Here is a 26,115-nt window from a genome sequence, read left to right on the forward strand (position 1 = left end):
TCCAGGCATGAATATTAGAGTAGGTTGCCATGCTCTCCTCCAGGGATCTTCCTGATCCAAGGATTGAACCCAGGTCTCCTGAGGCTCCTGCTTTGCAGGCAGATTCTTTACCACTGAGCCACTGGAAAAGCTTGGATCTTTTCTTACACCTTCTTAATTTATTCAGTGGAGGGCCTATATTAGATATTCAACAAAGGAATTTGATTAATGATTATATACTGGAGTGAGGTAGCCTTTCTTTTTTCCAGAAGATCCTCCCTACCCAGAAATTGAACCCGGGTCTCCTGCATTGCAGGTGGACTTTACTATCTGAGCCACCAGGAAAGCCTCATATAATATATTAGTTATTATGTAAAAATCCAATTCTTTATTTTGTTGCAAACTCAGTTTTATGGAAATCTTCATTTGCATCTTGAAAACCAGCTGCCTAAAATACTAAATAGTGGGTAATTATTTACTAACTAATTTAGCTATTTATTTCAGTAAATATTTAGTGAGCATATATTATGTGCCAGTTAAAGCTCTCAGCTCTGGAAGGATGATGAGGAGCAAGACAGTTAGGTCTTTCCTCTCTTGAGGTGTTATGATCTAGAAAATCCCCTCTATAAATGACTCAAACTGGCAAATGTCTTTAATGTATTTTATCCACACTTTACTCAGATCTCCCCTACAGCACTGCTGCACTTATTTCTCCAATTACTAGAACTTTTAGCAATTGATCACTCAAATTTAGATTCTCTCCAAAACCCACCATCAAAACAAGCTTCCTTCAGCTTTACATTCCTTCTGTGGGACATCCCTCATCCACTGAATAGTGAATGTAAGATTCAAAGTCCTGGACTTCTTTACCCAAGATGGGACTCTTCTGAAGAGTCCACCATCAACAGGTTTCAATCGGCTGAACTGAGGCCCTTGTTGCAAGGTCATCACAGTTCAGTTTCTCTCTCTGCCTAATCCTACCTCCCTCACTTTCATGGAAGAGAAGTCCCTATGTAGTTGCCTCCAACAAAGTTTGTGGATTCAAACTTTGCCACCTTAAATTCTGTTTCTTGTGAAAGCCAACTTAAGACCTTGGCAGCTACCAATGATGAAGTGTAATATATGAATTTCTAAGGATAACCCGATCTTGGACCAGGAGTACAAGGAACAAATCAAATGAAGCGTCATTTGAATGATGAAAAGAAACACGTGAATGTCTCATTTTCTATTAATCCCAAAAGAAATAGAATAAAACCTGAAGGAATTTACCTCAGTTTTCCCTCTAAGTTTCTACTTAAACGTCCACACTAAAGAATTAGTGGGAACTCTAAACTGACTTTCAAAGAATGTTTCCTCAACCTCTATTGCCTTACTTGAATATTTTATAGAGTAATTTCAACTATCCTGAAAGTCACAAAATATCTATAACCTCTGACAAACAATTAGCTTTTGTTTTTACATTCTATCTTACTTTTTTTTTTTTAATTGTATATACTGGTGTGTGTCTTTTCTTCCAATTTATATTTTTGCAAAGTCTCTGAGGAAAGGTGTCATATTTTTCAACTCTTTTCCTACACTACCCATCATTCCCAGCACTTGGTAGAGTGTGGAATATATATGTGGGCTTCCCTTGGGGCTCAGCTGGTAAAGAATCCGCCTGCAATGTGGGAGACCTGGGTTCGATCCCTGGGTTGGGAAGATTGGAGAAGGGAAAGGATATCCACTCCAGTGTTCTGGCCTGGAGAATTCCATGGACTGTATAGACCATGGGGTCACAAAGAGTCAGACATGACTGAACAACCTTCACTTTTCAGGAGATATATATATATATATATACATATATATATATATGTATGTGTATATATATATATTTAATGATATCTGAATACTTGAGACATTAAAGAAGAGGAACTAAGTATACGCATTCCTTTTTTAGAAGCTTTGAAATTTATCTGGAAAATCAAAACAAGTACATTAAAGTTGAATATTAACTCTTTCCTCTGCTCTTGCTTTTATTTGTCTGATAAATGTTCAGAATGCAGTCTTGCAATTATAAATTATGAAACTGAGTTGTAATATTGTCTACTAATAACTACATAGAAATATTCAAAATAAACAACAGAATAAAAAATAAAACCATTGAAGAGCATGGTGCATAATTTATTACTATAATATAATGGATATTAACATTGCCTAAAAAACAAAAATAATCCAAATATAGTATTGCCTTCCTAAAACATGACTGTGCCATCTACTTGAAGCTAATAGTAGCTTTTAAAATAACATTTCCTGTGGATTTGTTTCCAGTGCAGCTTCTAGTTTTTTTAAATGTTGGGCTCTGCCTTGTCATCTCCATAAAGACCTTTATTTATTTATTTATTTATTTTGCAGTTAACTGTTGCTGATATTCTTCACCACTTTTTTTTTTTTTTTTTGCTAGTAGTATAGAGACTGGACTTCTTCAAATTCTGAAATGTTTGAATACCCCTCATTTTCAAGAAGGAAATTCATTTCACACGAAGAACCCATTTCTTCATTGGTTAGAGTGTCACTTGATCAGTTGGATGCAGTCAAATATCATCAATATCCCTTTTCGCTCTCTAATATAACAAATGGGATGGTTTCTTTCTTATTTTATTTTGGAAAGCTCACTAAAAATTAATCAAACATGTTTTACTAAACTACAGTTAAGTCCCACAATTCATGTATTTACTGCCTTGACTTTAAAGGATGAGTTGGATAGGGCAAGAGTATGCATTGCTTTTCATGAATACACATAAATAGATCATAAGAATTTCAATTACAGTATTTGCACCATGACTTTATTTTTATGATCGAATTTTGTGCCCCATGATTGCTATTTATTATTCATAAAATATGTTACTTTGATTTTCTACATTAATGGTCTCCTCAGAAGCAAACATATCACATCCAAACCACTTTTTCTGATATTACTGACATCTATGGAAAACTACTTTAAGATTTTTTAAATTTTAGCATTTTCAAAAAATAAAAAGTGTGTCAATTCAAAAAAGTAAAAATTTTATTTTGTTAAAAATATAGGAAAAGAATTTATCCCATTAATTAGAATATTTAAATATGAAATCTTAGAAAGTGTAGGGGCATTAAAAGCAGGGGCATTACTTTGTTGACAAAGGTCTGTGTAGTCATAGTTATGGTTTTTTTTTCAGTAGTCGTGTATGGATGTGAGAATTGGATCACAGAGAAAGCTGAATGCCGAAGAATGATGCTTTTGAGCTGTGGTGTTAGAGAAGACTCTTGACAGTCCCTTGGACTGCAAGGAGATCAAAGCAGTCAAGTCCTGAATATTCATTGGAAGGGCTGATGCTGAAGCAAAAGCTCCAATGTTTTGGCCATCTGCTATGAAAGTGAAAGTTGCTCAGTCATGTCCGACTCTTTGCCACCCCATGGACTATACAATCCATGGAATTCTCCAGGCTAGAATACTGGAGTGGGAAGCCTTTCCGTTTTCCAGGGGATCTTCCCAACCCAGGGATTGAACCCAGGTCTCTCGCTTTGCAGGCGGATTCTTTAGCAGTTGAGCCACATCTGATGCAAAGAACTGACTAATTAGAAAAGTCCCTGATGCTGGGAAAGATTGAACATAGGAGGAGAAGGGGATGACAGAGGACAAAATGGTTGAATGGCATCACTGACTCAATGGACATGAGTCTGAGCAAGCTCTGGGTGTTGGTGATGGAAGGGAAGCCTGGCATACTGCAGTCCATGGGGTTGCAAAGAATCAGACAAGACTGAGTGACTGAACTAAACTGAATATATAATTGACTTACATATATGTATATATTCTCTGCTCTATATTTAATAGATATATATATTATATTCTAAATAATGGCTTTACAACTTTTCCACCAAGATTCAGATAAAGTATTCATTTTTATGGGCCTAGATCAAATTTAAAAATATCATTATTTCCTTAGGGTGGAAAATTGAACTCAATTTTCTATTTTGTTTACATCTTCAGTATCTACTATAGTATTTGGCCCACAGGAGGGACTCTGTAAATCTAACTTATTAATAAATAAGTAGTGCAAATAATAAATGACATTATGATATCATAAATAGGGGGAATATAGGCTGATTCCTTCTCAACTTCCCCTTATTTTCCTTCAGGCTTCCCACTTTTTTCTTCTTAGTTCCAGTTTTCAGTTCAATCCCTAGAGTAAAAAAGAGAAACTCATATCTTGTCATATCCATTATGTGAATTGAGTATTGTGTAGGACCAGAATTATAATAATAATAAGTATAAATGAGAAGTTCCATCTCAATCAAAATGAAGTACTGAGCAAAAGTAATTGCTACTGTAATAGAATACAAAAATGAGAAATCAGGATTTTTGATTCCAAGTGTTTATCATGTCAATAGGAAACAGATATTTATCCTGTAACTCTAATGTGTGCTAAAAGTTAGATATCAAGTTTTGTGTGATATTACCTAATAAAGGAGCACTTACATTTTACTTCAGAAGAATAATCTTTTTTTTTTTTTAATTTACAGTCCACGATACAAGATCCCTTACATAAAACACCCTGCATATCTGTCATATGCTATATAGTGTAAAATGAAGATTTCCTGTCAATTATTTTCTTTACCTAATGAGAAGTATAATATCAACAGTTCATGGTACACTTCTTCCTGATGTGGAATTCAGTGGGACCTTGAAGATATAAATTCACTTTCTTGCACTAAAAAACATATTCATTTCAGCCAATCAATATAAAACAAATAAAACAAATTAGTATTGAGGATATTCTCTCCTTTAGTACATTTCAGAGGGAAAATAACAAGCAATGTGCCTGTGTAAGACTGACATTTCAACCTTCTTCTTCTAATATTTCCTGTCCAGAGTGGTTGTCTCTCCAGCTCCAGGACAGTGCTCTCTGAAAGCTCTGTCCAATTATAACGTGACACAACCAGAGCTCAGCTTTTGACTGCACCCTGATGGATAAAAGATTCTACTTTCACTTCTAGAGTTGATGGTTCAGATGGTAAAGAATCTGCTTGCAATGTGGAAGCCTCAGGTTCGATCCCTGAGTCAGGAAGATCCCCTGGAGAAGGAAACAGCAACCCACTCCAGTATTCTTGCCTAGAGAATTCCACGGACAAAGGATTCTGATGGACTACAGTCTACGGGGTCACAAAGGGTTAGACAATTTCAGAGTATATACCAGGGATGAAAATCAGTTGCTGTAAATTGGGGTAATTTTTTTTTTTTCAAATTCATTTTTCCTTTAAAATTTCTCTTCACTCTTTTCCCAACCCAGCAACAGAAAAAATATTGTACTTAAAGCTTCATGGTTAACCACAGATGATGCTCTGTGGATTGTAGGTGGATGCAATTGGATTAATAACCACCCAGTAGTTATCTGAAATGAAAATGCAGAGGTGAAAGGCAGAGGAACAAGCATTAAATGAATATTTGCTATCACTAAATTCCAACCACAAAGTCCAGCATGGGCTGGGATTTAATAACGCTCAATACCCACATTCTATTCTTTTCCTTTTTGTGAAGAGGTGTGTGCCCTTGTCTTTTCTTTATCAAGTGAAGTGAAGTGAAAGTCATTTAGTCATGTCCAACTCTTTGTGACCCCATGGACTATACAGTCCATGGAATTCTCCAGGCCAGAATACTGGAGTGGGTAGCTGGTCCCTTCTCCAGGGGATCTCCCCAATCCAGGGATCAAACTCAGGTCTCCCACATTGCAGACGGATTCTTTATCAGCTGAGACACTAGGGAAGCCCCTCTCTAAAATTTTGATTGTCCTGATTTCAATTTCAAAAGAAGAAATTCACAAGCTAAGATTCCTCCTTGGCCATCAGAGAAAGTTTAAAACAAGCCAAATAAAACTACCAAAAAACAAAACAAAACCATAAAGTGCCAAAGAGCGATGTTTATAAGTTTTCAAATAGAAGCTGAAAACACCAATAAAGTTTGGATTTAGCTCCAATGTACCATCAACCGCAGGCAGTTCCCGCCTGCCCCTACCCCTTTTTAATGGTCCATTTGTCTAGTCCCCCTGGAAGATTTATAGAGAAAATTACCAGTGCAGAATGTAGATCCAATTGCACATCCAGCTACAGGAGAAACGATTCCTGTTCTCATCATTGGGATCAATAATTTGCTAACACAGTATTAGCAAGAGCAACAACTCTACCAGGTTAAAGGAGTTTTACACTGAATAATGACGGCCTAGGAAAGGGAAAAGCTGAGCGAGTAAATCCTGGCAGCCTTTTACTATGGAGAGAGCACACGCCAGTGAATCAATAGTGGCTCTGGTGAGTCTGGGCTGTAAAGATGCTTTATTGTTCTGCCTAAGTACATTGGCAGACATGCTCCTCTTAATATCTGTACACTGGGGCCACTGGGGTTCAGGCCTGCCCTATTAACAAAAGCATTTTCTCCTCTGGAGAATGGAAGTCCCTTCCAGGGACCCAGAACATGGCTGTTTTGTATCTATAAAAACTCAAAGAAAAAAAAAAAAAAGCCAAGGATGAAATGAATGATAAACGAATCCCCAGACAGAAAGGGACTCAGAACGAGAAAATGCCACTTTACCTCAACAGATTAAAAAAAAAAAAGAAAGAAAGTAAGAAAAAAATCAAGAGACCTTCACCCTTAGAGGTCTTCCTGAATCATTCAGTTATATCTGCATTGCTAGAGGCAGAGACTATTAAAATCAATGCATTTCTCAGTTATCCTCTAGGACAAATAAGTCATCTCTTGTTTAAAAAAGAGAAATGTTTGAACAGTGACTTGATTTACCCAAAATCATCAAATATGGAAGAGTGATGTCAGGGGTAGTTTCCTCAATGTTGTTCACTAGGCTGGAGTGGCCTTCATACTGCCCTAGTGATAATCTGTGATTTATGTCTCATTGCCCATATGGCATCCCATTGCCCATATGCCCATATGGCATCATCAGCCTGATAAACATGAGTTTGAGTAAGCTTCGGGAGTTGGTGATAGACAGGGAAGCCTGAAATGCTGCAGTCCATGGGGTCACAAAGAGTCAGACATGACTGAGTGACTGAACTGAACTATGTCCCAGTGGATAATCTTGTAGCTAAGGAAGGAATCTGTCCATTTAACGTCTGGCTCTGTGCTTTTCGGTACACATAGAGACATTGTATTTTCTGTCCTCATTGTGGTCAGACAGAGCATGGGACAAGTTCTGTTCATGAATTGTGAGCAGATGTCCTTCTTACTGTTGTTCAATTGTGAAGTCATGTCCGACTCTTTGAGACCCCATGGACTGCAGCACATCAGCTTCCCCTATCTTCCACTATCTCCCAGAGTTCACTCAAAACAATGTCCATTGAGTCAATGATTATACCTAATCACTCATCCTCTGCCTCCCTCTTATGCTTTTGCTTTCATTCTTTCCCAGCATCAGAGTCTTTTCCAATGAGCCAATGGTCCAATTCTGACATCTGTACATAACTATTGGAAAAATCATAGCTGACTAGATGGATCTTTGTCCGCAAAGTTATGTCTCTGCTTTTTAATATGCTGTCTAGGTTTTGCCATAGCTTTCCTTCCAAGGAGTAAGTGCCTTTTAATTTCATGGAGGCATTCACCATCTGTAGTGATTTTGGAGCCCAAGAAAATAAAGTCTGCTTCCACTTTTTCCCCTTCTATTTGCCGTGAACTGATGGGACTGAATACCATGATCTTCATTTCTTAAATGTTGAGTTTCATAGTCAGCATCTTCACTCTCCTCTTTCATCCTCATCAAGAGGCTCTTTAGTTCTTCTTTGATTCCTGCCATTAGAATGGTATCATCTGCATATCTAAGGTTGTTGATATTTTTGCTGGCAACCTTAATTCCAGCTTGTGGTTGATCCAGCTTGGCTTTTCACATGATGTATTCTGCAAAGAAGTTAAATAAATAGGGAGAAAATATAGAGCAAATATAAGACAAAATTTGTTGTACTACATTCCTAATGTTGAACCAGTCAATTTTTCCATGTCTGGTTCTAACTGTTGCTTCTTTACTTCACATATAGGTTTCTCAGGAGACAGGTAAGTTGATCTAGCATTCCCATCTCTTTAAGAATTTTCCACAGTTTGTTGTGACACACACAGTCAAAGGCTTTAACATAGTCTATGAAGCAGAGGTAGATATTTTTCTGGAATTTCCTGGCTTTCTCTATAATGCTATGGATGTTGGCATTTTTATCTTTGGTTCCTCTGCCTCTTTGAAACCCAGCTTGCAAATCTAAAGTTCTCTGTTCACATACTGCTGAAGCTCAACTTGAAGGATTTTGAGCATAACCTTGCCAGCGTGTGGAATGAGCACAACTGTACTATAGCTTGATTCAATTGTAACAATTGTACAATTGTATAGCTTCTACAATTCTTTGGCATTGCTCTTCTTTGAGTTTGGGATGAAAACTGGCCTTTTCCAATCCTGTGTCCACTTCTGAATTTTCCAAATTTGCTGACATATTGAAAGCAGCACGTTAATAGCATTACCTTTCAGGATTTTAAATAGCTCACCTGCACCAAAATATGGTAAGCTATATTTTTCTTCATTATATTCTTTTCATATTTCCAAGATTTTCATAATGTATACATATTCCTTTTCCAAATTTGCTGGCGTATTGAGTGTAGCACTCTGACAGCATTATCTTTCGGGATTTCAAATAGCTCACCTGGAATTCCATTACCCCCACCAGCTTTGTCCATAGTTTTGCTCCCTAAGACCCACTTGACTTCACATTCCAGGATGTCTGGCTCTAGATGAGTGACCACACCCTTAAGGTTGTCCCGGTCATTAAGATGTCCTTCTTATACTGGAGCAATTACTTGTCCACTAAGTACTTGCTGTGAAACATACTTAAGAAAAAAGAGATAGAATGGGAATCTTTCCCATGGAAAGCTGACATAATCACAGGAACCCATAATTAATTATAAGAAAGGCAGGGATATAGCTGAGAATGCAGGGGAAAGTATCTTAAAATATGTTTAGGAATAAACAAAGTCTATGGGTGTGGCTGTTGTCACCTTAAGTTTACTGCAATTAAATAGACGAGAAAAGAACTATATTTTTCAGAGTTATGCTTCCGGAAGAACCCACATCCTAATCTGAAAACCTCAAGTGTTTAAGATTGAAAGCAACTCTTGGCTCTCAATCTCTGAGTAATGTAGAATTTCTTAGCGTCACTTCAAATTTTGTGAATGAATGAAGGAGGAGGGAAAGCCTCCTGTGTGCAGCTGATGTCTGTGGAGAACAGTGGTCTGACTGCTCTTCTCTGGACATTGACTCAGGTTTTAATCAACAAACATTTCCCACCTGCAGAGTAGGGCCCATGAGACAGCTGCCAAGAGAATCTGAGAATTGTTGCAGACTAGAGACAGTTTTGTGTATTTGGGGATTGTTTCTGTGATTACCTTCTCCCTCTTTCACTAAAGGTTGTGAGACAGTAGAAGCAATTAACTAGTCTTCCAAACACAGAGATTTACTAATCAAGAAGGGCTTCAGGTAGACCTAATTAAAGGCTCCCCACATGTAACACGCTGATGTACTATTAATGTCACATTCCATAGATCTGTAAATGAGACCTTTGGAAAAAAAAAAAAAATGAGACCTTTGGGTGGTCTCTCTTAGGGAAAGAATAAATATATTTTGAGGAGACAGTGTGATCTGCTGTTTTGTGAATAGAAGGGTAAACTTTTGTTATTATTAATACTGTTTATCAAGTGTTTCCTGCTTTCTGTCATTTGATCAAATGTTTAAATTATATTTCCTGTATTCTTTGAATTTGGTAAGGCCATGTTCTTAGTCAATGAGCTTTGAGCAACTGTGATATTTGTTATTTCTGAGCAAGGGCACTTAATCGACAATTTCAAAAGCTCCCAAACTCTCTCTCCCTTGTCTGTCTTAGAAGTGGTTGGAAGCTTAATAGATGGGACACCAGAGTGAAGGATTATAAGGCAAGACCCAGTTAATCCATAAGAGACTTGTAGATAAGAAAGAGCAAACATGTATTGGTAACACTCTTCACAATGTGGGGATTTTAGTTACTTCGGTATAATATAGCCTATTCTGACTGGTGGAAAGTCTCTGTCAGCAGTTCCTCTTGCAAATCTAATACACGTAAACCAGTGCTATGCTTGAAGTGGGTGGCTATCATAAAAATAATAAACAAGAGCACAAATAAAAATATAATAGAAAAATATTTTAAAGGGATTATTTTACCTATTTCTTCCTCTAAGATTGTTCTCATTTTTATCTCCTGAAACTGAAAATCTGAATAACTATACAGACTATGCAAACCCTGACATTCTTCAGTTGAAAGTACATAGTTATTGCAATGAACCTATAATGATAAATCATAATTTTCATAAGGTTTTATCATATGTCCTTTTCTAATGATTCCAGAAGTAAGTAGATATTCTCAACCAGCAACAAAAATAGTTTCTATTACATGCATTGGGTTGTAAAGAGCACTATTAGCTCAAAATATTCCCTCATAGCTCATCACATAGTTTGAATGGCATCCTTAAAAGTTATTTCTTCAGGTGGTCTTTTCTACTTTTAGATCAAACTTACAAAATGGCATTCAGACATTGGCTATTTGATAGGCTTTAGAGATTTGGGGATTCAATTCTTTCCTTACCTTGGGAATTGGATTTGCAGGGTCTTCATTTCATGTACATATTTAGAGTTTATTTAATGACTAAAGGAATGTGCTTGGGGATCTACCACCAGCTTTGAATCCTACGAACTGGCACTTCCTGGAAAGAAGAACTATAGTTGCAAAGGTAATGAGCCTTCATACTGGTAGCTAGAGAAGATTTATGCAAAGTCCTTCTCATATTTGTTCTTCTAATGTGCCTACATATGCCATTGCCGGAGAAAAGTGGTTATTTAGAGCAGTATTTTCCAAAGTAATCTACTTTCATCAGAGCATACCACCTGCACATTTCAGAAACATTTAGGGAAATTTTAACTATATTCAATAGTACTTGGTTTTTCAGAGTCCAGCCAAGTGAAATAAGTGTCTGGCAGAAACAACTCTGTTCTCCAATGAATCTCATTTGCAGTATCCAACATTCAAGTTAATTAATATTGGAGAAGACTTCACAGGGGACTGTTTTTCTCTTAACTATCTCTTGTTCTTTATCTGTGGTAATAACTTACTATAAGTAGAGTTGTGAAATGCTACAAACTGTACCTGAAATCTACCTTAAAAGGCAGGAACTGATTATCATTGTGACGACAAATGGAACAGACTGAATTTCCAAAGCAAAGATATACATAGTCTTGTAGAATAAAAGAAAATTAGAGACAGAGGGAGTTTCATGTATCACTCCTTCATTTTGCAGCAAAGGAAACTGAGGTCCATGTATACAAAGAACTCCATTTCATGGAGATAATTATCAGAAGAACCTCTATTGTTACTAAAATATATTGACTCCCTCTCTAATATTTCAATCATCAGAAAGCCCAAATCACTAACGTTAACATATATAAATCAATCAGTAAAAACCATATAATGCTATAACTTTGCTTATCAGCTCTTCCTGTAATAAGTTTGCAAACTACTAAAATAAATAAGTCTAAAGTCATATTTTTATACATGTCAGCTAAATCACAAATATTTCAAATAAGTGTCTTTGCTCAATGATTTTTTTAGAGAGGTCCTTATGCTCCAAGATTTCTCTAAGATATCTCATCAGTAGGATGGCCATATAACATATTGTTCCAACTGGTTCACTTTTGAGAGTGAAATAGATCACTGCTTGTAACTTCTCCAGGCATCTGGGCAAATCAGTTTGTACAGTAACTTCATGCATTGTCTGCCAGAGTGAAGGAGATTGACAAAGAGGGCACAGCTGGAGGATACTGTGTTTCCTTCTCTCACTCAGAGGAGATCTACATTTCCAGCTTATGGAGTTGCAATGCCTAATTTCATTCAAAAAAAGAAAAAAATAAAGTTTTCTATAATAATAACAACAACAAGGTTTGAAACCCATTGCTTTGAATGAAGCACAGTCATTTAGGTACCCAACACAGCTATAAGATTAACAAGCATCCATTCATGAACTTTTCATAAACCAAGTCTTCTTTGAATAGCATCATGATCAGAAAATCAGTGATTTCCTGGTATCAGTCCTCTTCCCTCCCTTCCCACTTCTCCTGCCAAGACCGATGGTACCTCACACCTACACATTTAGTCTTATCTGTGACGCAAAGTGAGAGTTCAGAACAGAGAGGTCAATCTCCGCCTTACTTCCTTGTGTTGTGCTAAGTTGTTCAGTCATGTCCAGCTCTTTGCAGCTCCATGGACTGTAGCCCACCAGGCTCCTCTGTCCATGGAATTCTCCAGGCAACAATACTGGACTGGGTTGTCATTTCCTACTCCATATTTCCTTTTTAGTCACATTTAAATAAACAAAACCAAAAATATAATTAAAGTAAGAGAAAGATGAGGGGCAAAAATGGAGCAATGGTAATAGGTTTCCAATCTGTAATCATGTGAATAATTCTTTAAAATTTGTCAAAAAGAGCAGGTTGTTTTGTACCAGGAGCAACTTCCTCAGGGGTCTTACTTTCTTTGTGAACTCAGGTGTAGCCTCAGTTTTTCCGAAAGGATTGGGGAGAAGAGGGAATATATTACTAAATCTTATTCCCCAATCTTCCAGGTGAAGGCCAAGAACACAGTGCAAGTTGCTAAAGGATTGGGGATGAGTTTATATTATTTTTGCATTCTACTAATTATCAACACTTTTTTTGCAGAGAATGAATGTGTTCTCTGAACTTCTATTAGCATGTTTTTCCATCCTTGACACACTATTTTCTTGTTTCAGTGTACCTTTGATAAACACATGTTTTGAATTCTTCTAATTTTTAGCTTTGTACATTGGACACAATGTACTCTCCAGTTCATATATCCATGACTAGGCACATGAGATTAAATGGCTATCATATTATATTTCCATTGTTGTTACTCATGTTTATAATTCTAGTCCCCCTGGACGTCATAAGAATACGTCAAAGTGAAGTGCTTAAGGCAACATATTTTAATGATGTAAACAACCTGAAAATACTACTTAATCCCAAATTCTACAAATCTAACTTATTCAGTAATCTTTGTTTTTTATCATTAGAACATTTCCTCAGATATTTATTCTTCTTTGAACATCCATTAGATAATATAAACTAATGTATTTAACTTCCATGTGCCTAGAACTATCCACTTAAATCTATGGCTGATTCATGTCAATGTATGACAAAACCCACTGAAATGTTGTGAAGTAATTAGCCTCCAACTAATAAAAAAAAAAACGTAAAAAAAAAAAAGCTGTGCTACCTAATTTCTGGAAGGTAACAGTCTAATAATCGAGAGAAAATAAACTCAGTAATAATGCCTTGCATAATCAATTCAATCACAAAATACAAGCTAAACAAATAATTATTGTCCCAGGAGTTATCAAGAGGGAATTAATGAAGGCAGCAATACATTTGGATGCCTATATCTTTGAGGTTATATACCAAAGTTGAACTTCAAAGTTTCACAAAGTTCAGATAAAGAGAGGCTAAAATACAACAAATACTCTTGAGTATCAGCTTAATTCTTACCCTTCCTTTCCTTCAAAGCAGAATGCAAACTTTGCCATTTTCAACATTGCCATCATTAATGCTTTAATAACTGCCATTTTTCCCAGGAAAATAAACTATATTTTCTAGTCTTCCTTACTTCTGATGATGAGAATGAAGAACTTGTGGCATGTAACCAATGAGATGCAAGTGGAAAATCTGTTGGAAGAGTTTGTCTTCCATAGTATAAATTATATTTTGTATGGCTTTCTTATTTTGCACAAAATGCCTATATGATACCAGAGGTGAAACAGCTAATTTATGATTAGGAGGAGACTACTTAGATAATAGCTATATTGTTCACATGGCAAAGAAGGAACTGGAAGTAGCTGCTTTATTGATCTATTTAAGAGACTATACTAGCCTTAACCTGTCCACTTCCAGGGTTCCAGCTGAAGATGTAATATACAACTTCTGTTTGGTAAGTCACAGTAATTGCGTTTCTGTCCCATGAAGCCAGACACAATATTTTACTGCTAACAAGGGAGTTAGAGTGTTCCAAATGAGAATAGAAATAAGCTTTGATGGAATATAGATAAAGGAACTGAGTGGAATGAAGCCAACATTCTTATGAGGGTCATGACTGTAGGATAGAAAACTATGATATCAACTTTGTTCAAAGAAAGTATTGCAGCTGGAACTTATCTGATTCTGTCACTCTACATTTGCAAATACATGATTGGGCCATAGTAGTATTTATGATTTACTTCAGCTTAAATAATCTACCCCATGTAAAATGCCAAAAGAGAAATACTACATTTTAAAATATGGTTATTCTTTTCCTTTTCTTGATTTTAACATTTTTATCATGAAATACAACATACTTTCTACCTCCATTTTTTTTTTCATCTGAGTTTATTTTTGAACTTTCTATTTCATTGTCTGTTTTTAATTCCGACATCATATTGTTTTAACTACTACAGTTTTGTAATTTAGTTTGAAATAAGGAAGTATGATGCCTCCAGTACACTCTTCTTTCTCAAGATTGCTTTAACTATTTAGATCTTTTGTTATTCCATACAAATTTTCACATTATTTGTTCTACTTCTGTGAAAAATGTCACTGGAATTTTGATAAGGATTTCAGTAGCTTGTGTTGGGTATTCTGGCCATTTTAACAATATTAATTCTTCTAATTCATAAGCAGAGAATATCCTTATATTTATCTTTGTCTTCAACTTCTTTCATTAGAGTATTACAGTTTACAACATACAGATATTTAATTTTCTCGATTAAGTTTATTCCTAGGTATTTTATATGTTTTGAATCAATTGCAAATTGATTTTTAAAAATTTCTTTTTCTGTTAGTTCATTATTAATGTACAAAATGCAAAAGAATTTTTTGTATTGATTTTATATCCTATAACTTTGTTGAATTTGTTTATTAGTCTTAACAGGTTTGCAGAGATTCTGTAGGATTTCTATGTAGTATTGTCATCTAAAAGCAGTGACAGTTTTACTTTTTCCTTTCCAGTTTGAGTGCCTTATTTAATTTTTTTACCTAATTCTCTGGCTAGGACTCCCAATACCGTGTTGAATAAAAGTACTGAGAGTGGGTACATTGTTCCTAATTTTAGAGGAAAAGTTCTTAGCTTTGTTCCACCAAGTATAATGTTAACTCTGGGCTTTTCATATATGGCCCTTACTATGTTGAAGTATATATCAACTATAACTACTTTATTGAGATTTTTATTGTAAATGGAAATTGAAAATGTCAAATGATTTTTCTGCATCTATTGGGATGTGTTATACAATTTTCACCTTTCATTTTGCTGTGGTGGTACCTCACACTGACTGGGTTGGGGTTTTTGAAACATTCTTCACTTCCTGGGATAAATCACACTTGATTATTGTATATGATCCTAGTTAAGTTGTGTTGAATCTTGTTGGTTAATATTTTATTGAGAATTTTGCATTTATATTCATTAGGGAGACTAGCTTATGGTGATCTTTTCCTGTGGTACCTTGTCTGATTTTGGTATCAGGTTAATGCTGGTTTCATAAAATGAATTCAGAAGAGTTTCCTTCTTATTTATCTTTTAGAAAAATTTGAGAAATATTGCTGTTAATTTTTCATTAACTGTTTTGTAGAGTTTAACAGTGAAAATTTCATTCCACTTCCAAAGAAGACAATGCCAAAGAATGCTAAATTATCACACAATTGCACTCCTTTCATATGCTAGTGAAGTAATGGTCAAAATTCTCCAAGCTAGGCTTCAACAGTACATGACCTGAAGTCTTCTAGATGTTCAAGCTGGATTTAGAAAAGCTAGAGGAATCAGAGATTGGATTGCCAACATCCATAGGATCATAGAAAAGTCAAGTAGATTCCAGAAGAACATCTACTTCTGCTTCATTGACTATGATAAAGTCTTTGACTGTGTAGGCCTCAACAAAATGTGGAATATTCTTCATAAGAGATGGGAATACCAGACACCCTTACCTGCCTCCTGAGAAATCTGTGTGCAGTACAAGAAGCAACAGTTAGAACTGGACATGGAGCAACAGATTGATTCAAAATTGGGAAAGGAGAACATCAAGGCTGCGTATTGTCACTCTGCTTACTTAACTTATAGGCAGAGTACATCATGCTAAACGCCAGACTAGATGAAGCACAAGCTGGAATCAAACTTACAAAGAGAAATATCAATTACCCCAGATATGCAGATGACACTACCCTTATGGCAGGAAGTGAAGAAGGACTAAATAGCCTCTTGATGAAAGTGAAAGAGAAGAGTGAAAAATTTGGTTTAAAACTCAGTATTCAAAAAATCAAGATCATGGCATCCGGTCCCATCACTTCATGGCAAGTAGATGGGGAAACAATAGAAAGAGAGACAGACTATTTTCTTGGGCTCCAAAATCACTAGAACAATTCCATGCATGGTGACTGCAGCCATGAAATTAAAAGACACATTCTCCTTGGAAGAAAAGCTACATCCAACCTAGAAAGCATATTAAAAAGAAGAGACGTTACTCTGCCAACAAAGGTACATCTAGTCAAAGCTATGGTTTTCCCAGTAGTCATGTATGGATTTGAGATTTGGACCATAAAGAAAGCTGAATGCCGAAGAATTGATGCTTTTGAACTGTTGTGTTGGAGAAGACTCTTGAGAGTCCCTTGGCTTAAAGATTTAACCAGGCAACCCTAAAGGAAATCAGTCCTGAATATCCATTCTAATGACTGAGGCTGAAGCTGAGTCTTCAATACTTTGGCCACCTGATGTGAAAAACTGACTCATTGAAAAAGACCCTGATGCTGGGAAAGATTGAAGGCAGGAGGAGAAGGGGTCAGCAGAGGATGAAATGGATGGCATCACTGACTCAATGGACATCAGTTAGAGCAAACTCTGGCAGATGGTGAAGGACAGGGAAGCCTGTCATGCTGCAATCCATGGGATAGTGAAGAACTGAACAGGGCTTAGTGAATGAAGAACTCAACTATTGAAAGAGCTGGGGAATTTACCATGAGGAAGCTGGTGAAAAGATTCCAATTTTCAGCACTAATGGTGATTATGAGTTTGTTGGGGAGACATAAGCATGTTTAATGGGCTCTGCCAGGAATTAAGTCAAGTTAGCAATGTGGTAGCATAAGATCTGATAGATCTTGATAAGAACTGAGACATCATTGCAATGCCATTTCCTCAACTCTGAATAATAAATATATTCAGAAGAAAGGGAGGTAAACTCCTCAGGAGAAAGCTTCTTTGTTGGAAAAACATGAAACCCTGTGGAATTTTGGGTTTCTAAGTATTCATACTCAGTGGACTCTCTACAAATATCCCAATTCTAATTCTCAGGATCCTATAGTTTACCATTGGTATACTTTGATTTAAGAGATATGGTATAACTTTGACGTCAACATATGCTGTATCTCAGCCATCAGTAGCCCAAACATTGAGTGTGACGTTTAGAAACATTAACCTTGAAGTTTTGAGAAACAAGGGAACATTTCAAGTCAAAGAAAAAATCTCTCTGCTTTTTAAACTAAACTTTGACCTGGTAATTTAAATCCCCACATTTGTCACATACTTTCTGCAAGCTTTCCGATGCAGTCTGCTCCATAGTCCTTTTGATCATATATAGTCGTATTTCCAATAAATTGTTCTAATTCCAATAGCAACTTGGTGTCCAATGTCTTGCCTTCTACAGACATTTGATTCCAAACACCTTTAAGCTATAATGGAAACAGATTCATCATTGTCTTCAATTGACCACCAGGGTCACACTTTACACAAGCAAATAGGTACACTGATTTAAATCTAATCTGATCAAAGTATCTATTTCTGAGTTTTGTCTTTGAACTTCTGTTTCCCAGGAAACAGTTTCCCATATGATGTAACTGTGTAAGTCAGAAGTCTTTCAGGTCTTGCAATTATTATTCTTTTGATGCAGATAACTGGAGCTTTATATAACCTTTGGGTGAGTTAGGGGATTGTATGACAAGGAAGTTGTTGCAATAATAAAAATTTGCAGCATCAAAATGACAATCCTGAGTTTACTGGGAAGCCATAGATATTTACACAGTGGGTCAGATTTTGCTCATCTAAAATGATATTAGCTATTACCAATTTTCACTTCACAAATGGTTTTACAATGTATATTCTTGCCATAACCGTTTGAGTTTCCATTTTCCTACAGGTTTACCAATATATGTTAATTTTTAAATATGTGCCAATATCATAGGAATAAAATAGCTTTAAAACCCCTCTTTCCTACCATTAGAATAAATTGCTATTTCTTAACCAAAAAGAATCTATAATTTTAGTTGCACTTTTCTATCTATTTGGACACTTTTAGAATCCTTCATATCAGCCTTTGCCGTGGATAACTTTCTCTTGGGTTTAGGATCTAATCTCAGACAGCCTTTGAGAAAGCAGATAGAAAATAGAGAGAGACATATGCATTTTCACTTTTGATGATTGATTTGGTGCCAAATCCATGAGTTGAACATCATCCACCATCACCATTGCCAGTTACATACATAAAATATCATGCAGGCAATGGATGTGAAAGGACCTGCCAAGTACAGTGTTGAAAACCCTAGAGATATTGATTTTACAGTTTCTCTAGTGATTCTACATCATGCTCCTTTACTTTCTGGCAATCTTTATAACTTTTACACTGACATAAATTGCCATAAAATAAGCATCCAGTACACCCCTCCCCTTCCTCCTCTAGAAATGGTTAAGGACGCTCCATTATTCTATTAACATGTTTGCCCATTAATTCAGCTGATCTCCCTGGGAATGACGAGGTGACTTTAAACTTGGAGGGCAATATGTACTACCCAGTAGATTTATTATTATCCTCTCTAGTGGAAAGCACATGAATTCATCTAAACATTTATTTTCCTTAGTGTGCTGCTATTTTTCTTTTTATGTTTTTTAAAGTAGATTTAGTGGCAGAATATTAGCAGCTGAGGATATCAGAGTTGTTGTCTACCCAGTGAGGCAGGCAGTTGAGCTTTCTGAATGTGGCCTCAGACCCTGAGACTTTCCCTTGGCTGTAGTGAGGGAAAGGCATATGTAAAATGGGGAGGGCAGTACTGTGTTCCCTAACTGGTCAGAAATTAACCAGTCTTTAAGCCAGGGAAAAAAAAAGGGGCTCCAGGTCATAAAACCAATTATACAGATGAGACCACTGCTAGCCTAAAATCCCGCTGCATTAGTTCTCTGTTCTTTTGATGACATGTTAACACAAACTTCATGTCTTAAAACAGCATATGTTTATAATCTTCCAGTTCTGTGAGACTTCCTGCACAGGTCTCACTGGGTTAAAATCAAAGTGTCCAAAAGTCTGTTCTGTACATCTGTATCTCTTTTTCTGTTTTGTATTTGGACTCTGTGGGAGAAGGCGAGGGTGGGATGATCTGAGAGAATGTCATCGAAACATGTATATTATCTAGGGTGAAACATATCACCAGCCCAGGTTGGATGCATGAGACAAGTGCTCAGGGCTGGTGCACTGGGAAGACCCAGAGGGATGGGATGGGGAGGGAGGCGGGAGGGGGATCAGAATGGGGAACACATGTAAATCCATGGCTAATTCATGTCAATGTATGGAAAAGACCACTACAATATTGTAAAGTAATTAGCCTCCAACTAATAAAAATAAGTGAAAAAAAAAAAAAGAAAATCAAAGTGTCAAGAGACCTGTGATTCATTCTGGAGACTCTAGGGGGAAACCCAACTCCTTGCCTTTCCTTCTGGAGCCATCTGCATGACTTGGCTTGTGGCCTGCTTCCTCCATTTTCAATGTCACTATAGTGACTTGAGTCCTTTTCACATTGTATTTCTCTGATTCTCTTTTCTGCCTCTTCATCTTCCACTTTAAAGACTAGTGATTAGATTGAGTCCATTTGTTTAATCCAGGATAATCTCCCCTTATCAAGGCCAGAAAACTTAATTGCATCTACAATCTTAATTCTCTTTCATGTAAGACAAGATATTCACAGGTTCTGAGGATGAGAATGTGGGGATCTTGAGATCTTGGGGAGGGGTCTGTTATTTTGCCTACCATATCTAGTAAAATCATATTTGTTTTTAAATTATAACAAACAAGAACATAAAGCAGGATAGTACTTTAATGATACATGTTAGCCACCCTAGGACTTCCCTGGTGGCTCAGATGAAAAAGAATGTGCCTGCAATATAAGAGACAGGTCCTTACCCTGTGTAAGGAAGATCCCCTGGAGAAGGGAATGGGTATCCACTTGAGTATTCTTACCTGGAGAATTCCATAGATAGAAGAGCCTGGCAGGATACAGTTCATGGAGTTGCAAAGTGACAGACAAAACTAACACTTTTAATTTTCAGAGTTCACAAGCTAAAGAAAATATGCTAAACCAGGATTTTTTCCACATTAAATAAGCAGCTAAAATAGCCAATTGGCTTTTGCAGTGAGGCCAAAAAATTCAGTGGAGTAAGAATACCTCTTTTCAGGAAATAGTACTGGATAAAGTAGACATCTGCATGCAAAAGACATTGAATCCTTTTCTTAGACCAAACACACATACACACACACACACACACACACACACACACACACACATACACAAGTCATAGACCTAAATGTAAAACTAAAACTATAAAGATATTACAAGAAAGCATAGGGATAAATATTCATGAATTAAGTAATTTCTTCTTTCATATAATACCAAAATCACAAGCAGCAATAGAAAAGAAAGATAAATTGAATTATACCAAAATTACAAACTTTCTGCTACAAACAATACCATCAATAATGATAACACAACTTGCAGAATTGTAGAATGCATTTGCAAAATATATATTTTTGCTTTTGTTCAGTCTCTAATTTGTATCTAACTTTTTGAGACCCCAGCATGCCAGGACTATAGCATGCCAGGCTCGCCTGTCCTTCCCTCTCTCCCAGAGTTTGCTCAGATTCATGTTCATTGAGTCAGTGATGCTATCTAACCACTCCATCCTTTGCGTCTCCCTTCTTCTTTGCCTTCAATGTTCCAAGCATCAGGGTCTTTGCCAAAGAATCAGCTATTTGCATCAGGTAGCAAAAGTATCGGAGCTTCAGCTTCAGCATCAGTCCTTCCAGTGAATATTGATGGTTAATTTCCTTTAAGATTAACTGATTTAATCTCCCTGCAGTCCAAGGGACTCTCAAGAGTCTTCTCCAACACCACAGTTCAAAAGCATCCATTCTTCAGAGCTTAGCCTTCTTTATGCTCCAAATTTCATATCTATACATGACTACTGGAAAAACCATAGGTTTGAGTAAACAAACCTTTGTTGGCAAAGTGATGTCTCTGCTTTTTAATATGCTGTTTAGGATTGTCACAGTTTTTCTTCCAAGGAGAAAGTGTCTTTTAATTTCATGGCTGCAGTCACTGCAGTGATTTTGGAGGCCAAGAAAATAAAATCTGTCACTGCTTCCACTGTTTCTCCTTCAGTTTGCCATGAAACGAGGGGATGGGATGCCAGGATCACATGTTTTTTTTTTGTTGTTGTTGTTGTTGTTTGTAATTTTTTTAAATAAATGTATTTATTTTTTTATTAAAGAATAATTGCTTTACAGAATTTTGTTCTTTTCTGTCAAACCTCAACATGAATCAGCCATAGGTGTACATATATCCCCTCCCTTTTGAACCTTCCTCCCACCTCCCACCCCATCCCACTCCTCTAGGTTGATACAGAGCCCCTGTTTCCTGAACCTTATAGCAAATTCCTGTTAGCTATCTATTTTACACATGGTAATGGAAGTTTCCATGTTTCAAGCCACCTTTTTTACTCTCCTTTTTCAGCCTCATCAAGAGGTTCTTTAGTTCCTCTTCTCTTTCTGCCATTAGAGTGGTATCATCTGCGTATCTGAGGTTGTTGATACTTCTCCCAGCAATCTTGATTCCAGCTTGTGATTTACTCAGCCTTACATTTTGCATGATATACTGTGCATATAAGTTTTATAATCAAGGTGACATTATGCAACTTTGTTGTACTCCTTTTCCAATTGGGAATCAGTCAGTTTTTCCATGTAAGGTTCCAACTGTTGCATCTGGTAAGGTGGTCTGATATTTCCATCTCTTTAAGAATTTTCCACAGCATGTTGTGATCCACACAGTCAAAGAATTTTGCATAGTCAATGAAGCAGAAGCAGATATTTTTCTGGAATTCCTTTGCTTTCTCTATGGTCCAGTGAATGTTAATAAGTTCCTCTGCTTTTAATAAAGCCAACTTGTACATCTGGAAGTCCTTGGTCCACATACTACCAAAACCTAGCTTGAAAGATTTTGATTATAAATTTACTAGTATGTGAAATGAGTGCATTTGTATGTGACTTATATCAAGAATATATTTTTTAAAAAAGCAACTCTTGCAATTCCATAATAAAAATAGAAAAACTTAACTTAAAATGGACCTATGATCCAAATAGTCATCTCTCCAAAGAAAACATAAAAATGTCCAATAAACATATGAAAAATGTTCAATATCAATAGTTGGGAAAATAAAGTTTAAAACCACAATAAGATAAAATTTCACAATAACAAGGGCAGCAATAATTGTTAAAGATGGACAAAAATAAGTGTTGGTGAGAATTCAGAAATATTGCAACTCTTATGTATTGCTGATAAGATTGAAAAACAGTGCATCTATTTTAGAACACAATTTGGCAATCCCTCAAAACATTAAAGGTAGAATTACCATATGACCAAGGAATTTCATTCCTATTTATATAGCCAAAACAAATTATAATATGTCTACACAAAAAATTACACACAGATGTTCACAGCAGTTTTATTCATAATAGCCAAATATTAGAAACCATCTAAATAATATACATGAAATGATAAGTAGGAAGATAAAATGTGATATACTCATACTGCAGAATATTATTTCCAATAAAATAAAATGAAATTTTGATACATGAAAAAATATAGACTGACCTTGAAAACATTATGCTAAATGAAAGAAGTCAATCACAAAATCAATGTCTGATTCCGTTTATATAAAATGTATGCTTGTATGACCCACTCCAGTATTCTAGTCTGGAGCATCCCATGGACAGAAGAGCTGGAGGGCTATAATCCATAGGATTACAAAGAGTTGGTCACAATTGAAGTGACTTAGCCCATGCAAAGCACATGCTTGTATGATCTATATGAAAGGTCCAGAATAGGCAAAGAAGGTATATCAGTGGCTACTGGAGTGGAGTAGGGACAGGAGGAATAAGAAGTCAATTTAATAGGTATGGAATTTCTCTTTTGGGTGATGAAATTGTTTTGGAACTAGATTATAACTGATAGTTGTATAGCTCTGTGAGCCATGCATCTTAAATGGGTGAGGTACATGGTATTTGAAATATTTTTATAAGGCTATTAAAAAAAAAAAGTGGTGCAGCTACTATGTCATTGTGCAGTTAGATCTCTGAGGGGCCATCATGGCTCTTCTTTGATGACCAGTTAAAGGCAATGCCAAATAATAATGAGTAGAATTTTTTCTAGAATACTTTACCAGCCATCTACTAAGATGGACGCTTGATGTCAAATATTACCTTCACTCACACACCCGTCTGATGATCATTAGAAGAATCAGGCTTTAGCGTCATTTTGATACATCACATTGCATATGGTTGTCCATGAACTACAGGACTGATTACTTTAAAAAACTGACAAATGAGTGTTTTTATATTTAATTGAGGGTAATGGCTTTCAATGTCTGTTGTCATTTGAGAGAAGCTGCAATGCAAGTTCTATGCACAGCGCTTGGCACCTTATGGTTGCTCAATAACCCAGAAGATACCTTTAAGCAGAGGCCCTGAAAGTGTTGCTGGCTGGGCACCTTTCCATCATCTGCTTCCTGAACATTTCACCTGGCTATCCTGAGTGAACCTCAGATTCAATATATTCCAACCACACCCTCTATTCCCCAACGTCACTCCTCAGTTATCCCAAGTCCCTCCTCCTTTCCCAGTCCCCACTTTCACCTCCAATTTAACCTCAGCTTAATCAGCCAGAGTTATACTGTTTCTGCTTCCTAAGTGGCTCTTGGTCCTCTGGTTCAGGCCCTCATCATCTTTCACCTAAATAACTGCTACACCTTTCTGACTGATCTTCCTTTTTGAATCTCACCTGTATTCCACATTTCAAGCCTCTGTAAATTGATTCACCTACAACTCAAAATTGAAAATATTTTTCTTCTGGAGACATTTTGCAGTAATTTCTCAGGAAGGATTTTTTTTCTTTCTTTTTTTATGATTTCAATTTTGCTTTTAGAGTTAGAAATACATGTTAATTGTTCAAGCATTTTAAAAGTATCTATTTTTAAAAAGTATATATGAAAATATCATTTCTTCTGCCCTAGTTGTTCATCTATACAATTATTGCCCATTCTAGCAAACAGGAGAAGACAGTTATTAGTTTGTTCCTTCTAGGGAAGATTTATACAAATACAACAGTAAAGCAAATATTGTTCAGTTGATAAATCTTCTCCAGCTCTTTGCAACCCCGTGGTCTGCAGTATGCTAGACTCCTCTGTCCTTTGCTGTCTCCTCGAGCATGTTCAAATTCATGTCCGTTGAGTCGGTGATGTTATCTAACCATCTCATTCTCTGCCGCTCCCTTCTCCTTTTACCTTCAACCTTTCCCAGCATCAGAGTGTTTTTCTATGAGTTGGCTCTTCACATCAGGTGGCCAAAGTATTGGAGCAACAGCTACAGCATCAGTCCTTCCAATGAATGGTCAGGACTAATTTCCTTTAGGATTGACTGGTTTGATCTCCTTCAGTTCAAGGGACTCTCAAGAATCTTCCCTAGTACCACGAATCAGAAGCATCAGTTCTTCAGTGCTCAGCTTTCTTTATGGCCCAACTCTCACACCCATACATGACTACTGGGGAAACCAGAGATTTGACTGTAGGAATCTTTGTCAGCAAACTGACATCTCTGCTGTTTAATATGCTGTCTAGGTTTGTCATTGCTTTCCTTCCAAGGAGCAAGCATCTTTTAATTTTGTGGCTGCAGTTATTATCTTCAATGATTTGGGAGATCAAGAAATAAAAATTTGTCTCTGCTTCCACATTTTCCCCTTATATTTGCATGAAGTGAGGGGACTGTATGCTATAATCTCAGATTTTTAATGTTGAGCTTCAAGCCAACCTTTTCATTCTCTTCTTTCTACCTCATCAAGAGACTCTTTAGTTCCTCTTCACTTTCTGACATTACAGTAGTATCATCTGCATATCTGAAGTTGTTAATATTTCTCCCTGCAAACTTGATTCCAGTTTGTGATACACCAGTCTGTAATTTTCCATGATGTACTGTGCATAGAAGTTAAATAAGCAGGGTGAGAATATACAGTCTTGTCATACTCCTTTTGCAATTTGAAACCAGTCCATCATTCCATGTTCAGTTCGAATTGTTGCTTCTTGACCTGCATATAGGTTTCTCAGGAGACAGGAAAGGTGGTCTTGTATTCACATTTCTTTAAGAATTTTTCACAGTTTGTTGTGATCCACAGAGTCAAAGACTTTAGCATAAACAATGAAGAAGTAGATGTTTTTTTTCTGAAATTCCCTTGCTTTCTCCATAATCCAAAGAATGTTGGCAATTTGATCTCTGGTTTCTCTGCCTCTTTGAAAGCCACATTGTACATTTTGAAGTTCTCAGTTCAAATACTTGTAAAGCCTAGCCTGCAGGATTTTGAGCATAACCTTGATAGCATGTGAAATGAATGAAATTATATGGTAGTTTGAACATTTTCTGACATTATCCTTGTTAGGAATTGGAATGAAAACTGACCTTCTCCAGTCTTGTGGCCACTGCCGTGTTTTCCAAATTTGCAGAAACGTTGAGTGCGGCACTTTGACAGCATTATCTTTTAGGATGTGAAATAGCTCAGCCAGAATTCCATCACCTCCCCTAGCTCTGTTCATAGTAATTCTTCTTAAGAACCAGGAAGTCTGGCTCTAGGTGAGTGACTACATCATTGTGGTTATCCAGGTCATTATGACCTTTTCTGAACA

Source organism: Cervus canadensis, chromosome 23 (assembly GCF_019320065.1).
Source record: "Cervus canadensis isolate Bull #8, Minnesota chromosome 23, ASM1932006v1, whole genome shotgun sequence".
Taxonomy (NCBI): domain Eukaryota; kingdom Metazoa; phylum Chordata; class Mammalia; order Artiodactyla; family Cervidae; genus Cervus; species Cervus canadensis.